Source organism: Eleutherodactylus coqui, chromosome 2 (genome assembly GCF_035609145.1).
Source record: "Eleutherodactylus coqui strain aEleCoq1 chromosome 2, aEleCoq1.hap1, whole genome shotgun sequence".
NCBI lineage: Eukaryota > Metazoa > Chordata > Amphibia > Anura > Eleutherodactylidae > Eleutherodactylus > Eleutherodactylus coqui.
The window spans coordinates 180,826,433-180,849,024 of record NC_089838.1 but is presented as its reverse complement, the minus strand read 5'-3'; positions in this window follow the sequence as shown (position 1 = coordinate 180,849,024).

Below are 22,592 nucleotides of genomic sequence, written 5' to 3'. Positions count from 1 at the left end.
GGCTCCTGCTACACTCAGGCTGGGTTCACGCAGGGCGGATTTGCTGCGGAAATTCCGTGCGGAATTTTGACGCGGCAAATCCACATGCGGCCGCTAATCCCGGGATTAGCCAGCCATGTGGACAAGATTTCTAAGAAATCTTGTCCACACGGGACGGCAAATCCACTGCGGCTAAGATGGCAGGAACCGCTGCTGCGGCGCGGATTTGCCGACCGCAGCATGTCCTTTTTTTTTTTTTTTCGCTGCGGCCGCGCTCTCTTCTATGGGAGCGACGGCCGCAGTGGAAGAGCGAGTGGCCAGGCCGCTTCAAAGCCGCCACGGGTTTTGCATCGGCGGTTCTCCCGGCGGAAATCTTGCGGTTTTTCGCTGCGGCCAAAGCGCGAGATTTCCGCCGAGAATCCGCCCTGTGAAAACCCAGCCTTACAGTCAGTGCCCACATCAAAGTGCTGTACATAAATGTACAGTTTGATGTGCACAGTACCAAGGAGGGGAAGGCAGGGAGACACCCATCTAATCCAAACTCACTCCACTGTGCCCTGTGCTCTACACTGAGCAGTTTAGTAGAAAGCAGCTCCTGTTGCACTCACCTGCACATTTGGCTCAGCTACTTCTGCTTCACCAATCTGTGGCTAGCCATTCCTGCTGCAATCAGTACCTATAGGGAAGCATTGTTCAGTGATGTAAAGTGTGATGTGGGTGGTACTGGATTCTGTGCTCAGCAGTGCATGCCGCATTCAATATAAGAGAAAGCAACAAGACCAAACTGAATGATAGATTGACTGTGGTACAATAACTATGGTGTAAACTACATGTCCCAATAAGAATTTTGCAGAAGGCTTTCGCAGAGATAGGCCCTCGTGATCATACCACACAGCCTCTCATTTGGAAATCCAAATTACAGTGAAACCTCTTCAAGACAATCACTCAAACTTGCATTAAAAGTGGTCTGTCTTCTGAGGGTGGGGTGGCGGGGGGCCTTCTCAAAGAAGATGTAACTATGCACAATGTATAGTGAAACTCAAAATTTCTGAAAAAAATCTATTAAAGCTGCAAAACTATTCTGAATAAAGGTGTGATCTTCTCAAAAAGGTGAGGGGCTGCACTGTATGTATTGGGCCAACATTGGAGGTACACTATGAAAACTAGTTACACAAGTAATTGAATATGTATTAGATCACAATTAGTGATTAAGTTCACAAGTCACTGGCTAATATTTCAAACCTATTTTAAATACTGATACTAATAGACTCTTGCCTTAGAAAAGAGGAACACCATATTGACTACCTAGATCAAGGGTTTGATCAAAATTTTCAATTGATGGGTGAATGCTGCAGCCGCGTCCTTCTGCTGATTCATGGGTATCCCAAGGATCTTACACTACCCTACTACCCCCAAACACACACTGATCATACATTGAGGCCTATCCCCTAAAATCCCAGAAAGCTCCTTTAATGTTACTTTTCTAATAGTGTAAATTAATCAAGGATAATATGTAATGTGTCAATAACATTTATTTGTTTACATTTTTGATACAGTACATTGTGGTTATATTACGAAGACCTAATGAAACAATTAATTTTAATATTTCTATACAGGCATTTTTAGTTACAGCTTTAGTTTTATCCTTTTTCCCCCTTCTCTAGATGAAGAAGCAGAATGAGGAAAGGAAGAATAAGCTCGGTTGCTCAGTGGTTAGTACTGTTGCCTTGTAGCACTGCAGTGCTAGGTAGCTAGGTTCAAATGTGACTGATAACAATATCTGAGTGAGGTTTGTCTGTTCTCCCTGCATTTATTTTTTTCCTCCTCCAAAGTAGGAAGAAAGAAAGAGCAAGAAACAAGAGAGAAACATGTTGGCTCAGTGGTAAGTGGTGCTGCCTTGTAGTGCTGGAGTCCAAAGTTTAAATCTGACTGAGGACATTGAGTTTATACTTTCTAACTGTGCTTCTTATTCTTGCTCTTTTCCCTCTTCTCCTCTTCTGGAATAGGAAGAGGGAGAAGGAAGAATAAACATGGTGGTTCAGTGGTTAGCACTGCTGCATTGCAGCACTGGGGTCCTAAGTTTGAATCTAACAAAAAAACAAAAAAACGTCTGCATGGAGTTTTACAAAGTCCATGCAGATGTTCTCCTTGGTCAGATTTGAACCAAGGACTCCAGTTCTGCAAAGCAACAGTACTAACCACTGATGCACATTCATTCAACTATCAACACTGTTTCAGGGGTTTCAGACAGTGTTCAATCCTATTTTAGAGGTTTGGATCAAACTAATATCGACCAAACCAAACTTTTTGAAGAAATTTGGTGAACTGGCTAAACCAAACTTCTGTTTACTCTTCTCTATTTATCAGTGTTCTTTCAGGCAAACATTTATCTATCCTTTGAGCCTTTATGGCCCATTTACACACAAGGATTGACGCTCAAAACGCATTCAGCCGAGCGAAAGGGAGCAAAAATCGTTACATGTAAATGCGAAGCCATCAACCACTATTCATTCACCTGCCATTGGTTGCTGAGTTTCAGCCTGCATAAAAATAGTACCTAGTTCGTTGCCTTGTCTTTAGTTTTAAGCAGCAGTCGTTCAAACAACTTGAGGGGAGGGGTGATTGTTTGCCCAGCTAAACAAAATGACTCATTTAAAGGCCAATCCACATACAACCACAGTAGACAATGGCCTTTTCTTCGCACTAATTAAAAAGCACCCACCTAAAGATTCTGCGCATATACACACACACACACACTTATTTTTACATATAAACACTACGAAACAATCCAACAAACAAGGGAAATAGCAATGATTTCAAATGATTATCTTTATGTTTAAATACTCATCATTTGAAAGCAAAAAAGTTGTTGTTGTTGAAACGACAATCATTGCATGGGCTCTAACCTCCCACCTCCGCTGTCCAATATGAAGTTCTTGGTTTTTTTAACCTAAATTTGCGCCTTTATTATTGTTTTCTGTAGACAAAATGTAGAACCTAGTGTTAAAAGGAATGTGCAATTAGATAATGACCTAGTAGAAATCTCATCATCACAAGCAAATTTACAAAAAAAGGTAATATTTATATATAGAAAATACAAGATCACACCATTTACTACAGCTGAGAAACACAGCTTATCTACTCTCACTCCCTACGCAATGACCTCTCAATAGGTCACAGAACATGTCTAGAACAATTTCCTATAAAGGTCAATGGTCAGCTCCTGTCCTTTGTGTGAATGGCCCATGAATCTGCTGTAAAACATAACTCTAAATGCTGTTAACTGCAGCTCAAGGAAGAAGGCAGTCCTCATATTCATGTACAGGAAATAGAAATAAAAAAATTACAATCAGCAAATAAAAACAGATTTGAAAAATAAAGTATATTTCAATGTTTTTAAATAACAATAACACATCTAAAGGCCCTTTTATATGCAAAGATAAATAACTGAAGGATTGAAAGATTTAGCATAAAGTGTTAATGGCCATTAATGGGCCACCATTGCTAGTGGGGTGCCACAGGGTTCAGTATTAGGCACCATTCTGTTCAATATATTTATCAACGACCTGATAGAGAGACTGCACAGTAGAATATCAATATATGCAGATGATACAAAATTATACAAGATAATTAATACAATGGAGAACAGTATATGGCTACAAAAGGATCCAGATGAACTGGGGGCTTGGGTAGAAAAATGGCAAATGAAGTTCAATATTGATAAATGTAAGGTTATGCACATGGCCAGGAAAAATGGATGTCACCAATACATACTAAATGGGGTGCTGCTAGGGAAAAGTGATATGGAAAAAGATCTGGGGGTACTAGTTGACTGTAGACCTAACTGGAGCAATCAATGCCAGTCAGCTGCTGCAAAAGCAGTAAAAGAGACATAGGACGAGGGACGAGAACATTATTCTTCCACTATATAAGGCACTTGTCAGGCCTCACATGGAATACTGCGTACAGTTCTGGAGACCGGTGCTCAGGAAAGATGTTGCAGTGCTGGAGGGGGTCCAAATAGGGGCAACTAAACAAATAAACGAAATGAGAGGCCTGGAATACCCAGAAAGGATATAAAAATTGGGATTATTTTATCTGGAAAAAAGATGCTAAGGGGTGATCAAATAACTATGTATAAATACATTAGGGAACAATACAAGGATCTCTCCCATGATCTGTTTATACCCAGGACTGTGACGGTAACAAGAGGGCATACTGTACGTCTAGTAGAAAGCAGGTTTCATTACCAACACACAAGGGGGTTCTTTACTGTAAGAGCAGTGAGACTGTGGAACTCTCTGCCTGAGGATGTTGTGATGGCAAAATCCATAGAGGAGTTTAAAAGGGGACTAGACGTCTTTCAAGAGCATTATGATATTACAGGATATAGACATTAGGTGTCCAACAGGGTTGTTGATCTCAAATGTTGATACAGGGATTACTCTGGCTGCGACTAGGGAGTCAGCAAGGATTTTTTTTTCCTCCAAATGAGCTAAATTGGCTTGTTGTTTTTTTTTGCCTCTCTCTGGGCCAACAAAGTGGGGGGGGGGGGAGTTGAAACAGGCTGAACTAAATGGACATTGTCTTCATTCAGCCTAACATACTATGTTACTATTAACACTTTACCATCCTCATTTGCATGTAAAAGAGATTCCAGGGGTTGTTTGCAGAGCCCAGTATTTGTTTAAAAACACTCCCAGCTATGCAAACAGCTGCATTGTTATTCTTCACAGCTGCTGGTAGATTGCATTGTTTTATCCTAGTGTAAACGTGCCTTGGGGGAGAATAGCTTGTGGTCTATTGATAGATAAAGGTGATTGCTTTATCTCTCAGTGGCTGAATGATGGATTTTAAGTTAACCTTAAAATCATCATTCAAACAAAAAGTACATAATGCCCATGTTTACATGTAACAATTATTGTAAATTTTCATCCCATTTGAACAAACTGAGTGATAATTGTTGATTGTAAAAGGGCCTTAAGTGATACATTCCCTTTAAGTATCACTGGAAGGAGAATTCACACATTAGCCCTGATTATATATTGTACTTTAATCTATTGCACAATTGCAAATGTCTTAACTATAAAACTTTCCAAAGCCTATAACACTATTTTCTTAGTTATTTGCATTGTTTTCCTGTCAGGACATGAGCATAGACCTACTATGTCACTATTAGGGCGCCTAGCCACTTGCGTTGCCGATTTTTGCGCGTTTTCCCACGGCGTTTTTTGCGCGTTTTTTGCAGCCCTCCATTGACAATCATGGGTGCATTAAGAGAAAAATAAGGAGACATATGCAACTGACAGTTCCTATGTGAAAAAACCCCACGAAACGGAAAAAAAACCCCAGATGGACAAGAACACATTCTATACTAATTGCTCTTGAGAAAAAACGCAAAACATCACAGGAAAAAAAATCGCAAGGGGGTAGGCACCCTTAGATTGGGATTAGTGCTAAACAGGGAACAGCATCTGAGGACTTTTGCAATTATTTACTTAAAATGACTGTTTTTAAAGCACAGCGTTGCAGTTCTGAGCAGGTTTAAATAATCAGTTATGCTGCCATAGGCTAAGCAACAATTACTAACGCATGCCTGTCCTTTTAAAGCTTCTTTCACTGCGTCATATTTTTAATCCATATTTAGTCTATATTTTACAGACCATGTTTGCATTGGTATTATTTTCTACTGGGCAAATATTAATTTTTACTTACCCAGTAGACAATAAAACCAATGACCGCAAATACAGATCAAACAATGATGAAATACTGATGATATATGGTTGCAATGCCATGTGTCACACGTCTGTATTACATATCCATATTACAAAAGTGTCACAATATGCTCTGGTGAAACTACCCTAAGGCTTCCTACAAATCACTCCGGATCCCTCTCCATACAAACCACGAACCTACATGACGTAACTGTATGTCATGCAGCATTAAGGGGTTAAAAAAAGATTCTTTTTTTTAAGTAGTATAACAAAAAATATATTTGGTTTCACTTTAACCCCTTAATGACACGGCCATTTTTCTTTTTCCATTTTCATTTTTTCCTCCCCCCTTTAAAAAAATCATAACTCCTTTATTTATCCATCCACGTCACTGTATGAGGGCTTGTTTTTTGCGGGATGAGTTGTATTTTTCAATGGTGCTATTTAAAGTACCATATAATGTACTGAAAAACTTTTAAAAAATTCTAAGTGGAGTAAAATGAAAAAAACACGACATTTTGCCATCTTTTAGTGCGTCTTGCTTCTACGGCGCACAAATGGCAACAAAAATGACATGATAACTTTATTCTATGGGTCGGTACGATTACTACGATGCCAAACTTGTTTAGCTTTTTTTTTACTATACTCCTCTTTTTTTTTTTAAAAGACATAAAATTTTTTTCAATTATTTTCTGCGGTCATTTTGTGCGCGCAATAACTTTTTTATTTTTCCATCGACGTAGTTGAGCAAGGTCTCATTTTTTGCGGGATGTCCTGTAGTTTCTGATAGTACCATTTTGGAATACATATGACTTTTTGATCACTTTTTATTGCGTTTTTTCTGGGAGACAGGGTAACTAAAAAAGTGCATTTCTGGCGTTCTTCATTTTTTTTTGGGACGACGTTCACCGTGCGGGAAAAATTATGTGCTACTTTGATAGATCGGACTTTTACGGACGCGGCAATATCAAATACATATTTTTAATTTATTATTTAGATTTTTTAATAATAGATATGGCAAAAGGGGGGTGATTTAAACTTTTACAACTTTTTTTTTTTTCAATTAAAAAAAAACTTTATTGATTCTTTTTTTTACTTTACTTTGAAGTCCCCCTGGGGGACTTTAAGATGCGATGCTTTGATCGCTCCTGCAGTATGACGTAATGCTATAGCATTACGTCATACTGCTTTTTGACAGGCAGCCTATGAAGCCACCCCACGGGGGCGGCTTGATAGGCAGTCTGCTAAGGCAGCCCTGGGGCCTTTCATTAGGCCCCCGGCTGCCATGATACGTGCATGGCTCCCCCGATCTCACCGCGGGGGGGCCGCGCGGGACCCCCGAACATCGTTTGGGGCATTTAAATGGTTAATAGCCGCGATCGGCCGCGCGGCCGCTCGCGGCTATTGCCCGCGGGTGTCAGCTGTTATAAACAGCTGATGCCCGCACTGTATGAAGAGAGGTTGCCACGCAACCTCTCTTCATACATACCCCGACGCTCCATGACGTACCGGTACGTCATTTGTCGTTAAGGGGTTAATGGTATTGACCCACAAAATAAAGTCTTTGCTATTTTTCCATTTCCCCCTATCCAAAACATATCCCCCCATTTTTCAGTGCAGAATTAAGTAATACCAGTGTAAAATACATTTCATCCCACAAACGACAAGCCCTCAAACAGTTATGTGGATGGAAACATTTCAAAAAGTTATGAGTTTTTGCAAGCAGGAAAAAAAAGCAGAGAAGAAAAAAAAGAAGAGAAATGACCATGTCTTCATGGGGTTAAAGGGGTTGTCCCGCGGCAGCAAGTGGGTCTATACACTTCTGTATGGCCATATTAATGCACTTTGTAATGTACATTGTGCATTAATTATGAGCCATACAGAAGTTATCAAAAGTTATTCACTTACCTGTTCTGTTGCTGGCGTCCTCGTCTCCATGGTTGCCGTCTAATTTTCGCCGTCTAATGGCCAAATTAGACGCGCTTGCGCAGTCCGGGTCTTCCTATCTTCTCAATGGGGCTCCGTGTAGCTCCGTCCCGTCACGTGCCGATTCCAGCCAATCAGGAGGCTGGAATCGGCAATGGACCGCACAGAAGCCCTGCGGTCCACCGAGGGAGAAGATGCCGGCGGCCATCTTCAGCCGGTAAGTAAGAAGTCACCGGAGCGCGGGGATTCAGGTAAGCGCTGTGCGGATTTTTCTTTAGGTCCCTGCATCGGGGTTGTCTCGCGCCGAACGGGGGGGGGAGGGGGGGGGTTGAAAAAAAAAAAAAACCGTTTCGGCGCGGGACAACCCCTTTATAGTAGGAGACCAGCTGTCATTAAGCAGCCAAGCCACTAATCTTCTGGGTTTATTTTGATGCACTATAAAAAGACCCTTTGGTGAACGCCATAAGAAAAGTCGTAATGGTGTATCACAAACTGATTAAAATACTAATATTTCTGCTGTTCTGAGTGATCATATAATAAACTACTGATCTGTGTATTCTTAGTGACATGAAATTGCTTTTTATTCTTTTCATCCATTTCTCAAGAGGAGGTCAACTATTTATAACACTATATTGAATACGTGTTTAAGAACTGTGAGCAGTACCTGCTACGTCTTTTTTATGGCATTTACACACTGCTGAATAGCACCTATGACTAAGCCTTAGCACTTACTAAAATTGTCTTCTATTGTGTATAAGTCTGACACATACAATCCAGGCAGTTACATACCGCTGAGCTGTCATATTACGAATTCTTACTGTATCTTAAATGACTTACTGATGGTAATCTGAATTCTTTATGGAGAAGTTGCCATAATAAATTCTTTTAATGACAAAATAAAGGATTAGTCAAAAGGTCACGTTAATTAACATAATAATTCCTCAGTAAAGTAATTCTAATTTGGATCCTATCAATTTAGCCTTGCACTATGTAACAGTCATATATACCATTGGTCTATAATGTTACCCCTTACTAGTGATGAGCGATTATTGGAATAATTGCTTCGTGTAACATTGGGCCGATTTCACTGAAAATAAACGTGAATTGGGATGGTTAATTATGACTCCTGTTAAAGTCAATGGGAGTAAAAATTGGGTGTACTAATTTGCCCCCATGAAGATGCCAATGCAGCTCAAGCCCCCCAAATTGCATGATAATAGAGCCACACATTTGGAGAACACTGTGCTCCTCCCAAAAATTGGTCAAAATAGTGTACAGTGATGTAGAGGGTCAATAATAGCAGGGGGATGTCAATGAAAACAAAAGAAGGCCCATATAAGTCTCATAAATCAAAAAGTGTGCCAAGGGAGACAACAGGTGTGCTGCAATTTAAAAGCAATGTTATATATTTTACAAGCAAAAATGCTGCTAGATGAAAACATTCATGCAGGGCATAATCCAAGGGGCAGTTGTAGTGCAACACTAAATTTAACTACACAAGACAGCAGGTGTGCTGCTGGTTTTAAAAGCCATGACATACATTTTGCAAAGAGAAATTGTGCCAGCTGAAGACAACACTCAAGCACAGGCCTGCTCCAAGAGACAGCTGTAGAGCGGCCAAAACATTTGTTACGCAATACAACAGGTGTGTCATAGAGTTTGTAAAGGACAAATTCTACCAGGCGAATAGAACAGTCAAGCATGGGCTGTCATTTTTGGAGAAGCAGGAGAGGGAAAGCAGCAGCAGTTTCACCACCTCTATCAGCAACAGTACCTTGAGGGCAGAGTAGAGGACTGAAAAAAACTATGCCACACTTCTGTTAGACTTTCCCTGCCACTGATGGTGATGCTGCTGCTCATGAGCTGCAGAACTGTGATGCATTGTGGATGCACCCTCGTGGCTATGGGGAAATGCTGTGCTCAAGCTGCTTAACAGTCTGTCCTGAAGCTGCTACATTGCTCGCTCCACAGCTAGAATGGTAATTGTTATTTTGGCATTGTAGCGGGGATCAAGGAGCATGGCTTTCCAGTAATGATCTGATGTTTTGATATGGGCTATGCTACATTCCTTCTACAATCACTGCAACATAAAAGAACTCATATTCCTCAAAGTGCCTAAGGGTGATAACCCACATTTCTCGGGGTCAGGCCTAAGAGTGTCCCCTGACTGGCCCCGCCATCTAGAATGAATAGCTGGGGTTAGTGATGGATGGAAAGAATGTCGCGTTGCCCCATTCCCTGCCTTTGTACCTATATTATCCCCCTCCTCTTTTTCTTCTATACCTTTCACATGGATGGAGAAATGCACTGGAATATATGTCCTCTAAATCTCGATGAAAAACACTGTCCCTTTGGTGTTAAAGGGGTTGTCCCGCGCCGAAACGGGGTTTTTTTTGCAATAGCCCCCCGTTCGGCGCGAGACAAACCCGATGCAGGGGTTAAAAAAAAAAAAGGATAGTGCTTACCTGAATCCCCGCGCTCCGGTGACTTCTTACTTACCTTGCGAAGATGGCCGCCGGGATCTTCACCCTCGGTGGACTGCAGGTCTTCTGTGCGGTCCATTGCCGATTCCAGCCTCCTGATTGGCTGGAATCGGCACGTGACGGGGCGGAGCTACGAGGAGCCGCTCTCCGGCACGAGCGGCCCCATTCAGAAAAGAAGAAGACCGGACTGCGCAAGCGCGTCTAATCGGGCGATTAGACGCTGAAAATTAGACGGCACCATGGAGACGAGGACGCTAGCAACGGAACAGGTAAGTGAATAACTTCTGTATGGCTCATATTTAATGCACAATGTACATTACAAAGTGCATTAATATGGCCATACAGAAGTGTATACCCCCACTTTGTTTCGCGGGACAACCCCTTTAAGTAACGATGGACTGGCTGGACAGTTTGGAAATTGGTATCCCTTCCCCCCTGTTACAACAGCACATCCTTTTCCATGAGGTCCTGCAGTGTCTATTCCCAGATTTACATCCAATGCTGGAAAGTGCCAGGAAACTGCGCAAAGTTTTGGCATCACACTCAGCTACTTATCGTCTGGCAAAGGTGCAGAGGCAGTTCGGGCTACCACCCAACTGTCTCATTTGTGACAAACCTACACTGTGAAATTCCATGTTGCATATTTAGAATAGGCTAAGTCAGCAACAAAGAGCAATCACAGAGTACCAAGCAGTGTATACCATTAGCATAAGCTGTATGGAGGCTGGTTACTTAACACCTGTGGAATTGCTGCAGATCAAAGATGTGTGTATCGCTTTAGCTTACTTCAAGGAAGCAACCAATATGGTCAGATGTTGAGCAGATGTTGCAGGGCCTTAGGAACAATGTTGTTGTCACGGAAGGAGGAAGAGATACTATTTTCCCAATTGTCTGGCCAGTCCGCTATTGCTCAACACCACAGGCAGTGTGGCTTTGAGCAAGAAGGGGGGGCACCTCCTCCAACATGTTTCTCCACCCATGGGATTAGTATAGAGGTGAAATGAGAGGAGAAAGAGGAGGGTATAATATAGGTCCAGAGGCAGGGCAGGGGGCTACACAATGTTCATTTCATCTATCACTAACCCAGCTATTCTACATGGATGGTGGGTCCAGCTGCAAGATTCTCCTGACCCCCAGAAATGTGGACCATCACTCTTAGGTACTTTGAGGCATATGAGTATTTTTATGCTGCAGAATGACTGTTGCATAGCCCGCATTAAAGATCAGATCATTAATGGGTGGCTACCCTCCTTGATCTCTACTACAAGGCCAAAATGACAAATCTCATTCTGTATTTCTCTCAGGAGAGGCTCCAGCGCTCTGGTGAGGAAGTCTCTAGTGATGGGCAGTTCTCTGTTACTTGCAGGGTCTTCATCCTTACTGCTAGTTTTGTCTGCCCTGGTGTTGGAGGTCATCAGCGTTGCTTTTTCACAGAGGATGGCATCTGATGTGCTGAGGGTGCTGAGAGAAGTGGCTGCATTTTTTTGACAAAGTTGTCTATATTTCCAGATTTGCTAGTAGCACCCACGTCCCTATTATTGTTAGGACCGATCTTGACCATCTTGAGTGGCGAAAGTTAAATCCTTTATAATTTGTTGAACTGAGATTCGCTGTTTGCCCTACACCGCTGCTAGTTGATAGAGGAAGGGGGGGTCCGCCTGGTAAGTGGCTAAGAAAATGCCTCCTCCATGTTGGCCATGAGTCTCTCCCACATATTACTTCTGGGAGGGTAAGGGCATTTTTATGTTTTCTATAATAGTGGTAGGGTGTCCTGGCATGGAGTTACGTTGACTTTCTCTTAATCTGAATCCTCAGTAGTTCCTCCTGTCAGAGTAATATTAGATATTAGTTAAGGGAGTATTGCTAGTGTTTTGGGGAGGATTCAGTGTGTTTTTCTGCCCTAAGTCCACTGTGTTTCTCTTAAAGGTTTTGTTTGGGCAATTGTAGAACAGCCCTCTGTAACTCCTCCTGGCTGGTCAAACTCCTGTTAACAACTTCGTCTGCTCCTCTGAGGCTGAAGCAGAGTAGGAGAAGGAGCAGTCTATGTAATAGAAGTGAGAATTTGCTGTCACAGTGTGCTTTTCACTTTGGTCACCAGAGTATTTTATCTCCACTAGTGGGGAGATGAACTGTAGCAAAGTCTGTCTCTGGGGCAGTGGGGATGTAATGGTTAATCCAAGGGTGTTCACTTGTGTCTCAGAGTAGGGGGGAGGGAGCTATCTGCTCTGTGCTGACACGCCCCTGAGTGCAGTGAATAAATTAGGTCAGCTGGTTACAGGCACGCCCTGAGTGCAGTGAATAAATGAATAAATTACTCCCCTTGCTCAGCTCTATGCCGGGGCTCCTGAGTGCAATTAATGAATTAAGTCACTTCTTCAGCTCAGATGCCGCTTATGGCAGCTGTAATTGCTGACAGGCTGTGAGCACACAGTTACACACACTTTGGCTGCTGGCTGGAGTCCTCTCACCTCTCTCCTCTCCACGTGGTAGCCCAGTCAGTCGCCCGCCACCTCCGCTGCTCTTTCCTTGATTTGTGTCCCCCAGCTTCAGTGAGAGCAGCTCCTCTGGAGGCAGTTTTACTGCCTGTCTCCTCCACTGTCCACAGCCACTTGCAGGCAGGCTGTATGTGCTTGTTTGTTGGTGTAGGGATAGCAGGTTACCGGAGCTGCTCAACTGTGTGTCTCTACAGCCTGGCACAGGAACCGGAAGTGTCTGACAGTGGAGAGGACCTCAAAATGTTGCACTTTCAGGACAGTGTTAAGCAGCTTGAGCACAGCATTTCACCATGGCTGTGGCTCATATGAGCAGGAGGCCACCACAGCAGCACCACCACCAGTGGCAGGGAGGTTTAACAGAGGTGTGGCATAGTTTTTCCTGTCTATTGCAGCAAAAGAACAGAGTAGGACTGATAGTCACAGCTAACACTTATCTATGATGGTCCGAGAGTATGTTAGCTACAACATGGAAATATTCAGACATAGCATTGGCCCTTTGACTTCTGAATATATATGCTAGACTAGTGGCTAGAGCTTGCACAACATGCTTTAGAGGCTCTTGCCTGCCACCCTGCCAGTGTGCAAACAGAATGGGTGTTCAGCATAGCTGTGGGGTGTGATAAATTACAGACACATCCCCTTGTCCACAGACAATGTGGATCACCTGATATTTATATAATTGAATCAGGCATGGAATTCACCTGACTTCTGCACCCCCATGGCAGATTCTATGGGGGTGCATGGTGATTAGTTAACATGCTGGCAATGTTTATTCACATGTGACTGAGCATAGGTTTAAATCAAAAGCCACACTGTGCCCTCAAGGTGCTGTTGCTGCTGGTAGTGGTGTTGGTGGTGGGGGTGCTACTCTTTTTCTCCTGTTTCCACCATGTTTACTTCTCCTACTGTCCCCCAAATGATAAAAATTTCAACATGGTAATATGGAGCTGCGTCTCTCATGTTTACAAGAAGAGCACACTCTGCGTACAAGGTGCTGTTGCTTCTGCTGCTGGTGGAACTGCTGCTGCTCTACTTCCTCCTTCTCCCAAAATGAAACTTTTCTAGAGCAGAAGAAACAGACATAGCTCTACAGCTTTATTTTTGGAGAAGGCCCATGCTTGGCTGTTATATTCATCTGATAGAATTTTTGCAAACTTTATGACATTGCTTTTAAAACAAACAGCACACCTGCTTTCTTGCATAGCAAAATTTTGTGGTAGCTCAACAGCTGTTCCTTGGAGCAGGAATGTGTTTGACTGTTGTGTTCATGTTGCAGAATTTCTACTTGTAAAATTAATGACATTGCTTTTAAAATGAGCAGTACACTTGCTGTCTTCATTAAAACAATTCTTGATCTAGGAGACCCCTGGGCCTATTTTTGTTTTAGTGAAACCCATGTGCTAAGATTAACCACTACACCACTGTACACTATTTAGACCAATTTTGGGGAGGAGCACAGTGTTCTGCAGATGTGTGGCTGTATTGAAGACCTGATTGTTATTCCCATTGACTTTAATTTTTGATAATGATTTTCATGAAATCAGCCAGCTATTGACACAAACCAATTATTCCACTAATCGCTCATCACTATTGTTAAAAAGCTTGGTAATATCTTATTACATAAAAAATCCGCTGTCTTTACTTATTAGAATTGCCTCCACTCCCTTGGTTCATTCACTCACAAAATATAGGTAATATGGGTAAAATGTATCTTTTGTCTCAGCTCACTGAGAGAAAAGATTACAGTTGCCACCCTTAGACATCTATGGAGAGTGGAGAAGGAGCATTTGCAGTGGCAGAAAGAAGCAGAGAAACACACCAAGATTCTGCTGCTTCTAGTGTTTTATGTCATCCAAGCACTGGGTTTACAATAAGGCTGCCCAAAAACATTTGAAATCTTCCTGCTGAATGTTCATTCAGCTTACAGCTATCCTGTCCAACTCCCCCACATATGTATTTGCGCTCAGCCAAGCATGAAACTTACCTTCCAAAACAAAAGATTGGGGCAGCTGAAATCAAACTGTTCAAATCTTATGTCATCCAAAATGAATCATTGATGGTGAGACAGAAGTTTCCCATACACATTATAATCAGTTGGTTTGACCTATCTACACCTATTGCATATGCTACCTTAACATTGCTCAGTATTGCTTTATACATAGTAAAATAGTATGCAAGACTTAAAAAAGACATCCAGTTCATCCTGTTTACACTTCACCCTTGTTTATCCAGAGGAAGGCAAAAAAAACAATGGGGCAGAAGCCAATTTATCCCATTTTGGGGGGAAAACATCCTTCCCGATTCCATACTGGCAGTTAGAATAATACCTGGATCAACATTTGAAAGTTCCTACCTGACTCAAAGGCCCGGATCAACAACTCCTCTGGTTATTTAATGTCCATATCCTGCAATGTTGTAGTGCTCCAGAAAGATGTCTAGTCTCTTCTTAAACTCCTCCATTGATTGTGCCATCACAACTTCCTCAGGCAGAGCGTTTCATAATCTCACAGCTCTTACAGTAAAGAACCCCCTTCCGTGTTGGTGATGAAACCTTCTTTCTTTAAAAGTAGAGTATGCCCTCTTGTTACCATTGCAGTCCTGGGTATAAAGGGTATAAACAGATCATGGGAGAGTTCCTTGCATTGTTCCCTAATGTATTTATACATAGTTATTTGGTCACTCCTTAACTGCCTTTTTTCCAGGGTGAATAATCCCAATTTTGATATCCTCTCTGGGTATTCCAGTCCTCCCATTCCATTTATTAATCTTGTTGCTTGTCTTTGACAAAATAATCAGATAAATTTACTCCTTCTAAGATGCATTGCATTTACAAACAATTTAATATTTTTTGACAAAAATAGTGTAAAGTGAAATTCTAACCCACAGATTACCGTATATACTTGCGTATTAGCTGACCTGAGTATAAGCCAAATCAATAAGTTTTACCACAAAAAAGTGGTAAAACTTATTGACTGGAGTATAAGCCTAGTTATACTTGAGTATATAGTAGGTACAAAAAAACAATACTCATCTATCAGCCGGCATCTGTGTCCCCAGCACAATGCTGTCCCCAGCGGTGCGGCCAGCTACTACAGTCTTCTCCCTGCTGTCTTCTCCCTGGCTTGCTTTTGAAATCCCCACCATCAGCGCTGTGATTGTATCGAGCCCCGGCCAATCACAGCCAGCACTCGATAAACCAGTCACAGCCATTCAGAATGACATCACTGAATGGGTGTGATTGGTTTATTGAGCTCCGGCTGTGACTGGCCAGCGCTCGATCCAATCACAGCGCTGACAGTGGGGATTTTAAAAGCAAGCCCGGGAAAAAACTGCAGCAGCTGGTGACACCGCCGGGGACACAGACGCCAGCTGATAGGTGAGTATTGAGTTTTTTTTTTTTTTTACCTCACTCGAGTATAAGCCGAGGGGGACTTTTTCAGCACATTTTTTTGTGCTGAAAAACTCGGCTTATACTTGAGTATATACAGTATATCAGAAAATTGATCAGTACTTGAATATAAATTTAACATGATAAATCCTTAAAAATCACAAAATGGACTCGCACTCTTGGAGACTATTAAAATACAAATGTACTATGTATCCATAATTCATACTGGTATAGAAGCTGATTTCCATAAGAGCCCACAAGGTGGCACATCTGTTTTACTTAAATGTTGCAGAATCTGCAATCTAAAAATAGTTTACAATTAGACAAACTACTATTGATATTTCTATTAGGCAATTTCATGCAGAAATCTGTACTCTAGAACAGTAGAGAGCTGCATCATTCATAAACATTGGTTGGATTGGCTTATCTGTATAGTGCTGTAGGAAGATTTTCTTCACATTTGATTTAATATATAACAGAAATAGCAACTTATGTTCAGTTCTATTTTTCTAAACCTCAGCTAATCTAAGGTTGAATTACTGGAACAAGGAGTATAAGAGCTTACTTGAAAAAATGTGAAAATTAATTCAAGATATTAAAATTAATTTAGCATTTGTGTGAAAGAGACGCATCTGTTGTCTTGTCACTGAGTCACAGGTCAGCAGTTTGAAAACAAGTGCAATATTTATAACATTTTTCATAATTTCTTTACATGATGGAAAGTATTCAGGAAAAATGCATAAAAGAATAACTGATGTTTCCAAATTGGATAGCACAGCATGGGGATATTGGGGAGCAGTCACTGCAATATGACTGTGGTTGAATTGGTAGCACAATTCTTAAAGAAGTTTTCTAGTATGAAGATGTTGTTGAGCTATCTAAAGCGGCCATGACACTCAGGTGAGCGTCATAGTCACTTACCTAAATACCATGCGCAGCACCAAACATTTTAAATCACTTTTGTGCTTGGTATAGCAGCTGAATGTCATTCACTTGTGTGGAACTGAGATACCTATATGCCAAGTTATTGATATTCATGACACCACAGGCCTGAGAAGAGGCTGTAACATTCACCCAAACATCACAGGCTCTTAAATGAGTTAATTGGTGGGGGGGCCAAATAGCAAACTGCCACAGATCTGATATTGATGTCTAAAGGCCCATTTACATGTAATATTGTTGCTCAAAAGATCAAAAGTGAATGATAATCGTTACATCTAAACACGAGCCATTGTGCACTTTTCGTTTGTTGATCAGATTCAGCCTGCATAAAAATCATCACTGGCTCACTTACTTCTTATTACGTTTAAATGTGAAGCATTGTACAAGAATTGAACAACTCTCAAAGATGATCTCCCTTTCTAAACATTCTGCATGAGCACAAACAACAGTGAATGATTAAGTGGTGACGTCATTAACTCATGTGATCAGTCAAATGATTATTGTCCTGTGTAAAAAAAGGCACTGGTCTTGCAAAACCCCTTTAAATATGAACTAATAACTAGCTACTTGAGGACCATTTACATGCAACGATTGTCATTTGAACAAACTAATGACTCAGCGACTTTTTTGTCCTCAAACAATGAGTGTTTACACATAAGATAATTGTTTGCTGGGTTGCATGGTTCAGGTAACTGACTCAAGGTTGACTCAGCCTTCCAACCTTCCGATATTGGTAAAATGAGTACCCAGCTTGCTGGGGGGTAATAAACAAATTACCTGAAAGCGCTGTGGAATAAGTTGGCGCTACACAAATAACAAGTCCCTTCCCCTTGTTTGGTAGTGTTTATATCTAAAAATAAGTGGATGATTGTTTGTTCAGGTGGGCACGTGTATATACAAAGAAAAAAAGGTTGGCATTGTGCCAGTATGATGATTGGCTTTTGATAAAAATTTCTAGCTTGGCGGTTTTTAGTTAGTGCACAGAAAAAGCCATTGCCTATTGTGGTAGTATGTGGATTGGCTTTTAAGTGAATCATTTTGGTTAGCTGGGCAAACAATTACCTCTACCCTCAAGTTGCTTGAATGACTAAATGACTATTGTTTAAACCTAACGACAATCAAACGAATTTTCAACTATTTTTATGCAGGATGAAACTCAGCGACCCATGAAAAGTAAACAAATAGTACATGATGGCTTCGCATTTACACATAACAATAATCACTCGCTTTCACTCATATGAACGAATTTTGAGTGACAATCATTATGAGTAAATGGACCATTAGTTAGTTTTTCCATTGTATTGAAATGGCAGTGCTATGGTTAGAATATGTTAAAGGACATGTTAAAGGAAAACTTCCCAAAAGTTATCCACTTACAAACCTGTTGTATATTTGCATAATTCGTGTAGTTGAAAAAAACCTTCCTGCTATACTTACCAACCCAAGTTTTTTCAAAGAAAGGCAAAAATCACTCTTTAAAAAACATAGACCCAACTTACCGTAAAAATACCTTCCTGACTCCTGCAGGCAATCAAACAAAACTTTGAATCAACATTCTACAGTAAGGTAGTCAACTAGTTTTTGTTAAGGTAAATTACTTGGGGCTGTTGTCAGGTGAATTTTCTGCAACTTAGGTAATGACAATTAAAACAAGGCACATAATTATACTTACATATAAATAATATGGTATGATTATGGCGATATAGGTTTTTGGTGCAGGAATGTCTGTATTGAGTTGTTTGAAATTTTTTGGTGGTGTCCAAAAAGTTGATTTCTGTATACGAGTAGCTTAATGTCAGATTTATGGAGCGGTAAAATGCATTGAATCTCTCATGGAAGTTTATTCGTTCTTGTTTGGAGTTGGTCCGGATGATAAAACTCAACATGCAGTGACATTTCAGGCAAATAATTAGTGTTGTGGTGTGCCCTAAAAGTGATTTCACCTTTGGCCTATAAAAAGACTCTCAGAGGCTACTTGTGTGTAGTGCCCTCTTTTTCCACTTGTGTAGAGTTTGTTGATCACTAGAAATGTCTGTACAATTCACAGCATATATTGGTTACATGACGGATCAGAGGCAGCTAATGGCAGAATAAACAATGACATTGTGACACACACATGATCTAATCTTTAATTAGCATTGTCATTTTCTTCTCCATACGGTCCATACCGACATGACATAACTTGCCCTGAACACAATTAGTCTCTTTAGAGATTGTCACACAGATGTCTTTTGCTCTTTGCTTTTTCATATCCATAATCCCTATCTCAATATAAACGTGAATGAGTACCACACATGGTTTACCTAAATTCAGTGCAACTCACAGCACCCTTGAGTAATAAATAATAAGCCACACTGACTCCCTGTAATGAACAATGATCCTCACTATCTCTTGTAGTAAATGAGAAGCTATACTATTCACCTGTAGTAGTACATAACCATAATTTCCCTGTAGTAATAAATAGCCATATTGCCACCTTAGTAATAAATAATAGCACTTTCTCCAGTAGTAATAAATAGCCATAATATCCCCCAATAATAGCCATACTGTCCTCTTATAGTAATAAATAGCTTTAAAGTCCACTCTGGTAATAAACAGCCATAATGTTCCCCTGCAGAAATAAATAGCAACACTGTCCCCTTGTAGTAATAAATAGCTATACTGCCCCCCCCCCCACACACCTGTAGTAATAAATAGCTATTATATCTCCCTTTAATAATAAATAGCAATAATTCCCCTGCAGTAACAAATAACCATATTGTCCTCCTGTAGTAATAGCAGTACTGTCCCCTTGTAGTGAGAAATAAATGTTTTCTCTAGTAGTAAAGTCATAATGTCCCCTGTAATAATAAATAGCCGTAATGCACCATATAGTAATAAATAGCCATACTGTTCTGTCCCCCTGTAGTAATAGTCATTATTCCTCCCTAAAGTAATAATAGCCATAATGTCCAACTGCAGTAATAGTCATAATATCTCCCTGTAGTAATAAATATCCATATTGTCCCCTGTAGTAATAAATATTCAGAATGTCCTCACTTGTAATGGCATAATGTCCCATTTAGTAGTAGCTGTGCTGGCACCCTGTAGTAATAAATATCTATAATGTCCCCTCTAGTAATAAATAGCAATAATGTCCATATGTATTAATAAATAGCTATAATGCTCTCTTGTAGTAATAGCCCAAATGTCCCCTGTAGTAGTACCCCTACTGCCCCCTGTACTAAAAAGTAGTTATAATGTTTCCTCTAGTAACAAATAGACATATTGCACCCAGTAATAGTAGGATAATGTTCCCCATACTAAAATAATACTTACATGGCGACTACAATTAAGGGTGCTGGATGGCGTTGGAAATGTGTCAGTGGATTTAGAGCATTTTTTTCATTTGATATGGTCATTTTTAGTCTACACGGCATTTTATATATTTTTTAGAAGCATGTCAAATAAAAGTTTACTGTTTTATTACATTTTTCCCATTGCATGAGCTGGACCTCCTTTTTTTTTCATCATTGCAGGGTATTATCTCTTTTCTTCTTTTTCTTATACTACCAACCCTGGTAGACCTGAGGGAACTCTTAGGCCTCCAGTTGCCGTGGCAACCCACTGGTTCTCCATGATTGGATCGCATAAGTTCCCTCCCTCTATTAATCGCTTACATGCTGCATTCAGCATTGACCATGGTATGTAAGAGGTTATCATCCAGACCAGCATTATTTCCATTATGGCCCTTGGAAGTTGGACCTAGCTAGCAGTTACAGCCTGCTAACGTTGCATATGACCCTGGCTCAACTGTTGAGCCCACACCATCTACATAAAATCATAGAATGGTAGAATTGGCAGGGACCTCCAGGGTCATTTAGTCCAACCCTGTGCTCAATGCAGGATTCCCTAAATAATCCCAGACAGATATCTGACCAGCCTCTGTTTGAAGACTTTAGTCAAAGGAGAACTCCCTACCTCCCATGGCGACCTGTTCCACTCATTGATCACCTTCACTGTCAGAAAGTTTTTGCTAATATCTGAACTGTGTCTCCTCCATTTCAGTTTCATCACATTGCTTCCAATCTTTCCTTGTGAAAATGAGAATAGGGCTGATCCCTGTGCACTGTGACAGCCTTTCAGATATTTGTATACAACTATTAAGTCGCCGCTCCGCCTTCTTTTTTGCAAGCTAAACATTCCCAGGTCCTTTAGCCATTCCTCATAGGACATGATTTGCAGATTGTTCACAATCCTGGTATCTCTTCTATGAACTTGCTCCAGTTTGGCAATGTATTTTTAAAATTAGGGTGCCCAGAACTGGACACAGCATTCCAGAAGAAGTCTGACTAAAGATGAGTAGAGGGGCATAATTATCTCATGTGATCTAGACTCTATGCTTCTCCTAATACATCCCAGAATTGTGCTTGCCTTTTTTGCTGCTGCATCACACTGTACATTTATGTTCAGTCTGTGATCTATTAGTATACCCAAGTCTTTTTCACATGTGTTATTGCTTAGCCCATTTCCTCCTATTCTGTATGTTGTTTTTCATTTATCTTGCTCACATGTATCCGCCTACTGTTCAAGCTTACCTAGATCTTTTTGAATCGTCTCCCTTTCTCCTTTAGTGTAATCTGCAAATTTGATCATTTTCCTCTCAATTCCCTCCTCCAGATCATTTATAAAAATGTTGAACAACACTGGGCCCAGGACAGAGCCTTGTGGTACCCCACTTGACACATTCATTAATTGAGTGTGCAGCCAATTGTGACTACTCTTTAAGTACGATCACTCAGTCAGTTGTGAATCCACCTAACAGTTGCCTTGTCAATCCCATATTTGGTCATTTTTTCAATAAGTATGGTATGAGAATCTTTTTCAAATGCTTTACTAAAGTCAAGATATACTATATCCACCACATTTCCCTGATGAACCCAGTTGGTAATTTTGTCATAAAAGGAAAATAGATTAGTCTTGCATGACTTGTTTCTTACAAACCCATGCTAGCTCTGGTTAATTTCTCCATTCGCATCCAGGTACTTGTATACTGTATGTGCTGTTTAATACTTTTTATTTCAAAGATCTTTCTGTGTGTACAAGTCAGACTCTCAATCCTGTAGTTTCCTGAGTCCACCTTCTTCCTTTTTTTGAATATAGGAATAAAATTTGCCCTTTTCCAATCTTTTGGGAATTCTCCTGTTCTTCATGAAATTTCAAAGATTATGGCAAGTGGTTCAACAATTACCTCTGCTGCTTCCTTCAGTATACTAGGGTGTGATTCATCTGGACCTGGAGACTTGAATTCATTAAAGTTAGCTAAGTGTTGCCTCACCATATCTCTGCTTATAGATAGCCTATATTATTTTATTCCTTCGCAGAGAAGATCAGTTGATGCTACATCTACTTTCTGAGAGAAAACAAAAACAAAATATTTCCCAACCTTCTTGGACATTTCTGTCCCTAGGAACATCCAGCCATTGGCTCCTTACTACCCTCTTTCTGAGTCCGTTAAAATCTGCCTTTTTGAAATCCAATCTGAGTCTTCTCAGATCTACCTCCCCTTGTTATCCAAAAATTCACGGATAGCATGATCATTGCCTCCTAAGGTCCCAGCCACCCGTATTTCCTCAACCATTTCCTCCCTGTCAGTAAGAATTAGCTCCAAGATAGCAGATCTCCT